General features: G+C 31.7%; 1 protein-coding gene across 1 annotated transcript in view; it reads right to left on the bottom strand.

Annotated features, from left to right (window-relative positions):
* Nucleotides 1–13,293, bottom strand: part of SASH3 (SAM and SH3 domain containing 3) — an 842,462-nt gene that overhangs the window by 206,824 nt on the left and 622,345 nt on the right. The gene's annotated exons all lie outside the window — the stretch shown is intronic.

Consider the following 13,293-nt stretch of genomic DNA (forward strand, 5'->3'; position numbering starts at 1 on the left):
AGAAGCAGTGCTAGCTAGTATTTATTTATTTTTATTTATGTTTTATTTTATTTTACATTTGTTAACCGGGCTAGTCTAACTAGATATATTTCCATTTTCAGTAGAGGCCTGGGGAGAAAAGCTCCAGTAGTAAAAATGTAATTAGAAATTTGAAATACAATGCAAAATATATAAATTATAGTTGATACATAGTAAATGAAAGTAGTTCAATAAAAAAAATAAGAAACAGTGAATAAAAAATGGAGATGAAATAAGGTATTTACACTAATATAAAAGTGACAAATGTGTGTGTTAAATTATTTACACAATATAAAAGCAACAAAGGGTATGATAAAAATCTGAAAATAAGAATGTTTTGTGATAATCAACAGGATAGATTCCACCAGTGTTTTCTATTGTGTTCACCAGTTCCTGTTCTGCTAGTATAAGTATGTAGCTATTTGCTTACGTGTTCTCAGACTTCCTAGTTTTTTAAGTGACTTGACACATGCTAGGAGCAAATTGTTATTTCATTATGTGTTGTTTCTGTGTGCTTAAGTCATACTGTTGGGAGCTCTTAAGTATGGCCTTGGTCATTCTTGCCACAGATGCATCATGTATCTTATTTTAAATTTAGCTCAGGGCTCAGGACTGCTGAATGATACACAGGAGGGTCAATTCCCAGTACATCACTTAAAAGTTTGTAAAATAGAGCATATAGGTTTGACTTCTGTATGAGACAAATGGTCATTTTACTTCAACTGTCATGTTCTTTTTTTTCATTAACTCCTGCTTTCAATATCTCCAAATTCCATCTCAGTAGAGTACTGTAATAAATATTCATGCCATTCCTCTCAATTATAAGCCAGTATGAGTGAACCTTACTAACATAAATAACTCTTGTTGCTAACATTGCTTTGGTTACTGTCCTCCTCCCCATATTTTAAGTTCCTTAACACTGCTATCACGAATATTGGAGTTCTGCTGTAAATGTCACATTGTTGAATTTTTTTTTCTTAAAAGCAGGTTGTAATGACAAGCTATTAAAATCCATGCACAAAACTATTTTTTTGTAGGTTCAGACCTATCACTCTGCATTTTTTGTGGCACAACTTAAGTGTCTTAGTGATCTTAGGTTAAGAGTCTTGCCATACCTTGTTGCTGAATAAAATCAAATATGGACTAGTCTTTATCCCCAGACCATATATAAAGATCACCAGGAGTCTTCTCTGGTAAACTGATCTTTTTGTCTGGGGTCCTCCAGAGTTGGCAGTTGGGTCTCCACTCATAAACTTCCAGACTCTGCTTGAGCCTCCTTATTTCTTTCATTCACCATTCCTCTAAACATCCTAGTGCAAACTTGATTTGCTCCTTTTCTCCTTTGGTTCCTGTCCTTCTCTCCATGTTTTAAGTAACCTTAACACTGTTATCACAGCTCAGCACAGCTCACCACAGAAAAGCTCTGCACAGCACCGAGCAACTCTACACAGCACAGTTCTACACATGTTGGACATTTTACCTCTTTAAACAGGAATAGTCATTGCAATTTTTACAAAAATAATAATGATGCTCACTATCATCATTCCAGACTCATAACTGCGAGCCGCAAATTATGAAAAAAAATTATGGAAACAAATTGCAAAAACATAGGAAAATAGAGAATGCTGAAAATTGTTTTTGATTAAAGAAGTTTTCTGCACGAGGGCGAGTTCTCCTGTACCCCCACACTCCCTCTGTGTGTGTATATATATATATATATATATATATATATATATATATATATATATATATATATATATATACTAACTAGAAAATGTCATACCTGGGAGAAAAGGGAATACCCTGAAGCACAATGATCTCAGACATAGTAACAAAATAAATAAATACCAATAAATCTGAAGCAACCCTAGTAAGGAAAAGACTACTATGTGGGCCTGGCCTTGTATTCTTCTTCCTTCACGGTTAAAAGTCATAGAGGAAGATATTGCTCACATGGCTGTTCCTTGACTTTGTTTAAAGTATTCATCTTCAAAGTAAATAAAATTATTTTTCAACACTGTTTCTATAAGATTGGTGAGAATATCAACCTTTTCTGTATCGAAATTATCACCAAAGAAAAGAACCTCTAAAAACTTATCAAGACCTTCGCTATGTAGACTAGACCCAAACAAATCATCAACACCCACACTTAGAACAATTAAATCATCATTGTATAAATCAGGAGTAAAATGGCCCAAGAAGTCCCAGGAATCTTTTAACAAATGAGGTATACTAGTCAGAAACTTTTTTGTACATTTAAAATCTATATATGAAGCCAAAGGGTTAGTTTTAGACCCCTGGGCCATGACTATAGGCCCTAGTGGTGGATCTACAATAATCTTGTGTACCTTAGGGATACCACAAATTGTGGGTACTGTAGGTTTATTATTTGATAAATAATTGGAAATAATTGCAGCAATCAAATCCTGCAACATCAAATCGTTAAGATATAAATCGGTCCTTTTGTATGCAATATTAATCTCATTTAAATACACGGGTGTGTATTTGTCAGTGTTGCACAACAAATTAAGCATCTTACTGACATAATCCACACAGTTCATAAGCACAATCTCCTCTCCCCTATCAGGTTTCCTAATACATATAGCATTATTGTTCATAAGAGAAGAAAACAAAAGGCTCTCTTCTAAACTCAAATAAGCATACATGAGTTTATGATCTAATTGGTGAATTGTGTATATATTCCTTTCACATATATATTTTTAAATGTAGTGCTTTTCTTTTTTGGTAACCCCACCATATAATCCACATCAGTTTTTTTGGTTAAATAAAAAGGATAGATTCAACGTGCAGGTGAAAAGCTTCAATTCAGAGAGATTATCTACTATATCAAATTTATCTCTGAAAACAAATGTAAAACTGCATTCAGATAGTTTAAAATGTGTGTCAGTAAGCTCTAAACCACAATAATTGGAGACATTAAATGTATTAAGGGAGCAAATAATACCTAGTGTGTCATTAGATAAACCACAATTGGTTACAACCTCTTTACTCTGGCCTGACCCCCTCCCCTTTCTATTCCTGCCTTTCCCCTGGCCCTCCTTTTGGTATAATACTTTGGGGGATTTCATACATTGAGTGTCTCATGCTGCTCTTGACTCAAAGTCAATAGTCTCCAATTCTTGCAAAGGAAAGGAAAGGAATTCTAAAAGGAAATCCAAAGGGATATCAGCTCGAAATGTTGTTAGCATAGTTTACTATATCCAAATCATTGAAATACAAACATTCATTATTACTATAATAAACAACCCTGTCCAGGGAACAAGATAAGCAATGTGGATCCCTGTATGTTCAGTCTACTCTCTCCAATTTCTTGTGTTTCCTGCTCCTAATCACTTCAACTTCTTTCTCAACCTTCTGCAGTATGTTAAAATAACAATCGCTGATAAAAGTATCAAACAACAAATCACTATTGATTTTTAAATCTAATTTACAAATGTCTTTGTATAACAACTTCAGTTGCTTGTTATTATTGGCCATCAAAACCTGAACCATTTCAATGGGGGTGGAGTCTAGATGGCCAACTGAGAGCAGTGAATTTTTAGAGCTCCATAAGCTAGTATAGTAATATAGGAACATTTTATACTTTTCAAGTTTAAAACATCAGAAATCTATAGATAAACTACTGAAGTACATAAATATCAAGTTTGGTGGAGATATACAAAAATTGTCCTGTCAAGTAACTTGGAGATATATTGAGTCACTGAATATGAACAACTCAAGGAATTCTCATCCAGATGCTGCTTTGAAAAAAAGAACTGCAGTTGATGACATCTACCTTACAGGAACTATCTTTGAAGATGGATGGCTTTAAAAATGACTTAGAAAACCTCAAATTAAATTCTCAAAAACAGACTGATACTCTTAAGGAACTATTACAGCAACACAATACAGAAATAACAAATATAGAGACTTCTCTAAATGACATTGAAGGGAGACTCAAAGAGGAAGAATTCCAAAAAGAATCTTTGCTTAAACAGAATACATGGCTGCTTAACAAAATAGATGGCTTAGAAAACAGGGAAAGGAGAAACAACATATGGATCTTTGGTTTGCCTGAAAACACTGAAGGAGAAGACATTATTTCATTCTTAACAACCTGGATTCCTGAATTTTTAGACTTGAAAGAGAGACTTTTATTTGGAATTGAAAGGGTACATAGAGCACTGAGAAATCCTACTTCTAACTCAACAAATACTCCACCTAGATCCATAGTTATAAAATTTATTTCATTTCTGGACAAGGAACTAATATTAAAATCTGCTTGGAGAAACTCAGCCTTAAAATACAATCAAAGCCTGATAAGATTTGACAATGATTATTCTTCCAGATTGCTAGAACAAAGGAAAAAAGTCTGGCCAATAATAAAACTGTTGAAACAAAACAACATTAAAGCACAGCTGGCCTTTCCAGCCAAGATAAAAATACTTTTTGCCAAAGAGATGAGAACCTTTAATGACTTAGAAGAAACTATTATATTCATCAAAAGCAACAACATAGTGTCTATCCCAGAAGAAATGGAATGGATGGCCCATATTCTTAAAATAATAAAAGAAACAAATCCTTGGACTGATGCAAGAAAGAAGAAAGACGAAACCGATTCCAAAATAGCTGACCCAAAAAATAACTCTTACAACTACATCTCTCAAAGTATCAACTGATATGGTACATCACTTGTCATCTGTTTTTATTTAAAAAAAGGATGGTTTCTTAAACAACTGAGAAACAGTAATGATTTATTCAGAATGTTCAAAGAGTCCAATAATTCTTCACAAACAAAGGTAGGTCAAGATGGTTACCATTTACATTATATATAAGCCAAACAAAGCAACATATAATACAAACATATTAGTTTCTATTCCCCTGCTTGAACTCAATGAATACTTATCTTGTTCATTTTTCATTGTTTTTACTTATAATAATTTAAGTAATTAATTAATTAACTAATTCAGCAAGGTACCATTCATCAGCATTCAGACTCAAATGTAACAAATTAACATCATATATAATAGCAGTAACAGTAGAGTGTTTTGAAAAAAAAATGCTGTCATGGAGACTAATGTCTTCTTCAGTTAAAGTATGATTTAGAAATGTCATGTATATCCTGGTTAAATAATAGTAGCAAGCTCTCAGTACACATGTCATCATTATTCTGTCTAAACATAGTTAATATCAATTATGGCAGGTTCACAGCTACGAGTGCTGTTTGATCAATACTGATATGGTGTGCATGGATGCAGCTGTGTCTGACAGCTAGTACAAATGTCATTATTGTTCTGTCTTAAACATAGTTATTATCAATTATGACAGGTATCATAGCTTTGAGTGCTGTTTGATCAATCCTGATTTGGTGTGCGTGGATGTAGCCGTGTCTGGCAGCTAGTACAAAAGTCATTATTATTCTGTCTAAACATAGTTAATATCAATTATGGCAGGTATCATAGCTTTGAGTGCTGTTTGATTAAGCCTGACATGGTGTGTATGGATGCAGCTGTGTTTGGCAGCTGTTGTATGTTGCCATTTTCGTCTCCAGAAAGCTGTGAGTTGTGGCTTGTGATTGAGATTTACTGATGCCTGTGTATTAGGAAGAGACATTTGGTGTTTTTCCCTGGATCCAGGGGAAGGGGGTGGATAAAACTGTGATTTGGGATATTTTGGCAGAGAATAGTTTGTTTATACATCTTCTGAATGAGGTGGGAAGGCTGATCTCTTGTTGTGGCAGCTTGTTGGGAGTTTTTTTTTTTTTTTTTTTTTTTATCTGTTTGCTCTCCGTTCTTTTCCTGGCTGCTGCCTCACTGAAAGGGAGGGAATTTAGGCTTGAAGTTGCAGTGAAGTGAAGTTTTGCTTCAGTGCATCGCAAGTCTCTGGCAGTACATGGACACACTAACATAAACAGATGCTCCCAGGGTGCTATGGTAATGGAGACAGAGTGACAATAATGCTTAATGGCTCTGAGGAGTCTTTGAGATGATTCTCGGCAATGACATTTTTGGTTTAAAAAAAAAGTAGGTATGGAATGTATGATTTAAGTAAATCTAGACATAAATATATAATTGTCATATAAGATGAACCAGTCTGCTGAATTTAGATATTAAAGTCATGATTTAATAACATGGGCTTGTGTATAATAACACTACTGTTTTAACTTGTCATAAATGATATACACTATACTGAACATCAAGGGGAAGCATGATGATTTTCTCATATTAGTAAATGTGCATAACAAGCCATATAATTGCTTTAACTTGAGTTGTGGTTTTGTAACCCATTTTGACCATACATAATACTTAAACTGTTCCAAGGTAACTGATGTTTTATACATGACATCAAACTATCAAATTTATTCAAGGCAAACAATAGAAGCCTGAACTAGGAATGTCACAGAATGTAATATTCACATTCTGAACAAATTAAATTGACAATAATCACTCAGTTTAACCTTTGCTGATTATAATAGAATGTTGCCATTTAAATCTAAAAACTTTCAGTATATGCCATAAATTGGCAATTTATGAATATGGAAAGGGAACTTGTAATCAGTAATCACAATAAGTGAATTTGTTGTTTTTAACCTATAATTTCAATCATTTTATAATAAGAAATGACAGATAAGAAAATTCTTATGTGTAGGAAATGGGGGAAAAGGGATGCACTGATAATTAAAATGCACTAACTTTTATCAACGTTCACTTAAAACAAACTTGATGCTTTAAGTAAATTAGCAACAAAGTGATTACTTAAATGCTGGCAAATGATGAAATATAACTTCTGATATAGCCAGTAAAATACATTGCATTATAAACATTAGGTATAAATATTATTACCATCTATTTATATTAAGTAATAAGTTTTGAAAGACTTCATCAATAAGGATAAATATGTTAAATAGCTGTGTGCTATAATCTTTTACTGAGGTTTTATATATGATACATCCTACTTTACTATGATTGAATTGCTTATCTATCTTTCATGTAAATATTAATTGCTTATACAATAAGTAGACATTTGTATTGCATTTGAATTCTGTAATATACAATAGTACTACATCTGTTCAAAATAATATAAATATTGCTTATTCCTATTACAAATATTCTCCATATGATAATTCAATTTATGGAACTCAGATGTTCGGGATTGTCAATGTATGAGTAATAATCGGATGGACTTATTAGAATGATTTTCATTCCATGGCTAGTGCAGATCTTAGTTTTGCTAACATTTATTAATTTAAATTTGTTATTTCACAAAAACATTTTTAGTATACCTGACCAAAACATTACTTTATTGGTAAATACTCAAAGTAGAAAACTGATAATTTCCTTTAAAAGCTCAAATATATACTTATATATATATATATATATATATATATATATATATATATATATATATATACACTTTATAGTTATCAGAGGGAAATGTTTAATAATCACAATAAAACAAAAAAAAATACATAGTCTAAATAACCTAAGATGGATTTAACTTTATTATCTTTAAATACCAATATCTTAAACAATCCTAAAAAGAGATCAAATCTACTGAAACATTTAAAACTGAACAAAGCACAAATTGTCTTCCTTCAAGAAACTCACTTCAAAACAAAGACAATTACAAATGAAATCCTAAGGATTATATGATATTGGCACAATCTATTTATATGACAAAGACAAAAGGGGTAACGATTTTATAGAAAACAAATGTGATTAACCCAGAAATCATTTATAAGTATGAAGATAAAGAAGGCATTATGGCATTGGATTTCATTTTCAATAATTACAAAGGGAACTTAATATTAGGAGGAGATTTTAACTGTATATTTGATATTTCTGAAACTACAAATGAAAGACTGCTGCATACATCTGCTGTATCAAAAGCTTTAAAGAAGTGGGTAGAATCATTTCATCTTGTAGATACTTTCAGATTTAAAGAAGATAAATCTTTGTTGTTTTTCCATCAAGATCACAGATTTGGAACCCAAACTAGAATAGATAAAATATTTGCTGCCCATGACTTACACTCTAAAATTATTAATTTCTCAATCACTCCCTGTCTCTTTTCAGACCACAATTCATTTATATTAAAACTTCAAAATGGGTACAAACCATTAATCTTTAACTCCAGAATTCCAGCATATATAACTAAAATTAAAGAGTTCAAACCATGGTTATTATCTGAATTACAGTTCTTCTTAGATATTAATTACACCACAGAGATAAATAAAATAATGAAATTATCAAAAGTTTACATATATGGTAAAACCCTAATTTGATATAAATAAAAATCAGAGAATGAGATTCTGAATTATTAGATCTATAATCCAAACTTTTGTCAGTAAAAGCTGAAAAAAAGCAAAATCATTTGGAGATGAAAAAGAAAGAAGAAGTGTTAAACAATAAATACAATGACATTCTAACACATAAAGCTAGTTTAGCTTTAGAAAAACTAAAAATTAATACATTGGCCACTTCTCCCAAATATCTATGTAATTTATCCACAAGAATCAAAATACAATCAAAAGCTAATAATATTAAAAGTATCTTCCGTGAAAAGAAAGGGAAAACTGTCTCTAATATAGGTGACATTCTTGATGCCTATAGAAATCACTATATGGAACATTTCCAAAAAAGAAGATATACATATTGATCAATTAAATCTAGATGAAAAATATTCTATACAAAAAAATGAGAAAAATTAAAACTAGATCTGCAAGCACCATTATCGTACAAATAAATTATAGATACAATAAAAGAGGGTAAAAATAATAAAGCTTCAGCTATAGATGGCATAATTATGGAAATATATAAACCTTTTCCTTCAAAGATACCATCCATCTTCCATAAAACTCTATCAGAAATTGAGTCACAAACTTTAATACCACCCTCTTGGAGATATTCCTTAATCACACCAATCCTAAAGGAAAACAAATCCCCAAACCTCCGTAATTCATATAGACCTCTATCATTACTAAATAATGACTATAAGATATTTATGACAATATTAACTAACACAATGAAAATACCACTATCCAAAACAATAAATAAAGATCAGACTGGATTTATATATCATAGACACACACATGACAATATTAAAAGGACATTTTCTCCTATAGATTATGTTAATAAAGAAAATAAAGAAACACTCATACTTGGCTTAGATATAGAGAAACCCTTTGATTCCCTAAGTTTGGACTATTTATTCAAAATCCTAATGCTATTTGAATTTCCTGCATCTTTTGTTCATCTCCTAAAGAATATATATCTACAAATAATTTAGCATATGTCAAGTTAGGTCATTTTACCTCTAAATCAATACATATAACAAAAGGCACTAAACAAGGATGTCCCATATCACCGATTCCATTTACTCTGGCTATTGAAATATTGGCAGATTCAATTTGTAACAATATAAATATCAAAGGAATAGATTTTTATGAACAATACAATTCTAAAGTAATGCTATTTGCTGATGACATATTACAAACATTATCTAATACAAAAGAGACATTAGAAGAATTAGATATATTAATTGACAAATTTCAGATGACATCAGGACTCCATTTCAATAAATCTAAATCAAATTTTTTATTTTAAATAAAAAAAGAACTGCAGGCTAAGGGGAATCACATCATAGGGAAACAAGAATCTACCTTAAAATATCTAAGAATTGAGTTATGCAAGGATAATAATGAATTAGTGTAAAAAAACTACAATAATATCATCAATACAATTAAACTCTCTGTGGAAAAATTAAACAACATAATATTAACATTTGAAGATAGACTACAGTTAATAAAAATGGTTTCACTGCCCAAGATGCTATATATATATATATATATATATATATATATATATATATATATATATATATATATATATATATCGAGAGAGAGAGAGAGAGCGCCATGGCAATACAATTGTTACCAGAAAGGAATATACCTAAAGAAATAAATTCATGCCTAATAACATTTTTATGGTTTCCCAAAAGAAACAGAATAGCTTTAATATATCATATCAGACGATGGACACAGGAAGGATTAAACTTTCCTGATATAGAAACATATATAAAAGCATCAATATCTAAAACAATCTCAGATTGGATAAGTCCAAGTTATTCTGCAAATTGCAAAGAATTACTAACTGTAATATCAATAAATGAATTTGATTTACAAAAAAAAATTCAAATAGATAAAAATTATTTGCCATGGCACATATGTATTACTATGCAATATAACATAACTAAACCCATTAAAACTCACATGATTAATTATTACATTGACTCATTTAGAAAAATGATTAATGCAAATATAGATTTAAAAATCTGGTTTGATCTTTTAACACAATTTATAGTCACAAAGAACTTTCCATATAAAATATATAGAGAAATTATTAATTCCTGGGAACAGAAAGGATTTGTTGGTTGGCTCCAATGTATCAAAGAACTAAAAGTTTTAGATATGCAGTTAATAAAAACAGCATACAAAATTCCACAAAAGGACTGGCTAACGTTACAGAGTATTCTGATATATTCACAAGATTTAAGTAGAATGATTAACAATTCTTCATTTAAAGAAATACCTAAATTTACAAAATACATATATGAAATCATATATAATGACTTTGACAATGGAAACAGTATTTCAAAATTTTACAAAATATGATAAACTATAAAACAGCACCTAAAACCTCATATGGGAAATATATAAAAAGGACACTCAATACAGTTCACTGAAGACATTAAAACAAGCATCTTATTATCGATAAAATATACATCCTTTACACAATACCGGAAAGTTTTTAATTTGAAACGCTTGCACAGAGCATTCTTAACCCCAGATGGAATCAGTAAAATTAGTTCTTCCAAAAGGAATATGTTGGAGATGTGAGTAAGTACACAATGCAAATTGGAAGCACATTTTCTTTGATTGTGTTAAAATTAAGCCATTTTGGAATGGTATTAATAACTTTCTACAAGCTTTATTTAATGAATCATTTTATTTAACTAAAGCTCTTGTATTATTAAATGTGAATGAAGGTCCTCATTTGAATAGGTCAAACATGTATCTAGTATGGACTATACTTGCAATTTTAAGGAAGTGCATAACAAGAAGATGGAATGCAAACACAATACCAACTTTGGAAGACTTCTACAGCCTACTGAAAACCACAGCATTATTGGAAATTAAAATTAAAGAGCTAAGAATTTATCCAAAGCCATTTATCAACAACCCTTGGGGAAAAGTCTTATCATTGATTGACACTATACAATAATTGATCAGACACTCTGATAAAGTAACTGTATACATTATGATATGTTATAGTGTTAGGCTAATGTAAATAGTTTACATAGTTATTTAAGATGGCATGTATAAATACTATGGAATTCATTCAAATGTATTTGAAAAAATTTTAAAAAAATGAGGAAAAGAAACCCCAACATGATATACAGTAACAGAGATGTAACTCATGGTCATGTGTCAGTATGTAAAGCTATTTCCTTGAATTATATGTCCAGTCAAAAATGTGTTAACTTCTTGTTAAATTATTTTCCATCTAGTCACTGCATTCTAGACATTAATAATTTCTTGAAAAATTGTAACTATATACATCCTTGAAAAATATCATATTGCTTATAGTATATCAGACAGATATACAGAACCAAGTGATTTTAATTTTCAGTTTCTTGACAGTAATCCAGAGAATATGAACATTTTTCTATTATATGTAAATATATATCAGAGATATTATTTTGCAAAATAAAATCTATTATGGTTATCAAATCCTGAACCATTTCCAAACATGTCTATCAAACATGTTCACAAGTTTAAAATAAAGTGAAGAACCTCACCAAATCCCGTTGGAAAATGTCCAGGCCCGTAACCCCTTAAGGAAATGTTTTCTATCATTTATATGTTATTTACATGTCCTATACCGTTAATATTTTAAGTAGATGATCACATGATATTTATTTTAGTTATAAATGGGCAAGTGAGATTTTCATGAAGTCTTCATGTGTTAAGAGATGAAAGCGCTGAACTTGTTTTGCAGTAAATTACTTTCTGGCTGACATCCACTGTCCCTTGAGATACAGTTTCAATTTTTACTGCAGATATAGCATCCTTGATTATCAACTATATGCTTAGATGACCTTAGGATCTTCATAATTTTTCAAATAGACATTCAGGCTTTCTTGGTGAAGAAATGGGAGAGTGAGCCTTGTGTCAGTACATGTCAGGCATCTTGAATGTTGACTTTCCTGTAAAAGACGGGTTACCCATCTGGAAGATAATGGCCTATTCATCTTCATGCTCTGCAAGGATCCTGAATGAAATTCCCTGCTCTCACTCACCAGCTCCAAAGACAAGCTTATGCATGTGCTTACTATGAGGTGATTATGACACACATGGTGAGGAAACAAATCCAGCAAATGGGAGTACACCTGCCAAAGACAGTGCTAGGATAAGAATGACCTGCATTTGTCAGAATGCATGGCATGAGGCATATAAAGATATGTTCTTGCAGCTCTAATTTAAATTCCCACCAGACTTTAAACATTTATTTGAAGTTAAGGCCCCCCTTGAACAATGAACTCTGGTGCAGGAATATGCAGTGACTCCTCCTCAGCTTGGAGTATAAGACCCTGGTAGGGAAGGAGAGCCTCAGCCTCAAGTCACCCCCAACTCAGAGTCAAGCACTTCCTGGGATGAAGTCAGTCAGTCAGTAGTGAGCTCTGGCTAATCCTCTGGTGCTGAGAGCCAGAAGTGAATCTAATCTTCTCCATCTATCATTTGCAAAAATGTTGAAGAGAGGTAGACACTGAAGTCCTCACTATTTAAAGATTAATTCAAACATGTGGATACTGGAAACAGTGTTCTGTATTACAGACATGCTTAAAAGCTTGACTGTAGCCTACCTTCTGATTTTTGTTTCTTCTGATAGAGCTGGGTCAGGGGTGTAAGGTGGTGTGAGTGGACCTTCCCTCTAAATCCAAGTGGAGGAACATTTAGCCACTGTCACCATCCTGGTAATGAGACATACTTTGAGTTTATCCTTGTAATATATGTACATGTCAACCTTATGGTAATGCTTAATGTCATATTTCTCTCCCTGTCAACACAGAGAGGCTAGGAGACAGAGAGACAATGCTGGTACATACTTTGGGTCATTTTTTGGTAACTACATGAACATTTATTGGATGGCTTTTATGTATCAAGCACAGAAAATTTTCAGCACATTTATCTGGATCAAGATAGGAACTGTGAGA

This window comes from Protopterus annectens, chromosome 15.part0 (genome assembly GCF_019279795.1).
Source record: "Protopterus annectens isolate FY-2018-M chromosome 15.part0, PAN1.0, whole genome shotgun sequence".
NCBI lineage: Eukaryota > Metazoa > Chordata > Ceratodontiformes > Protopteridae > Protopterus > Protopterus annectens.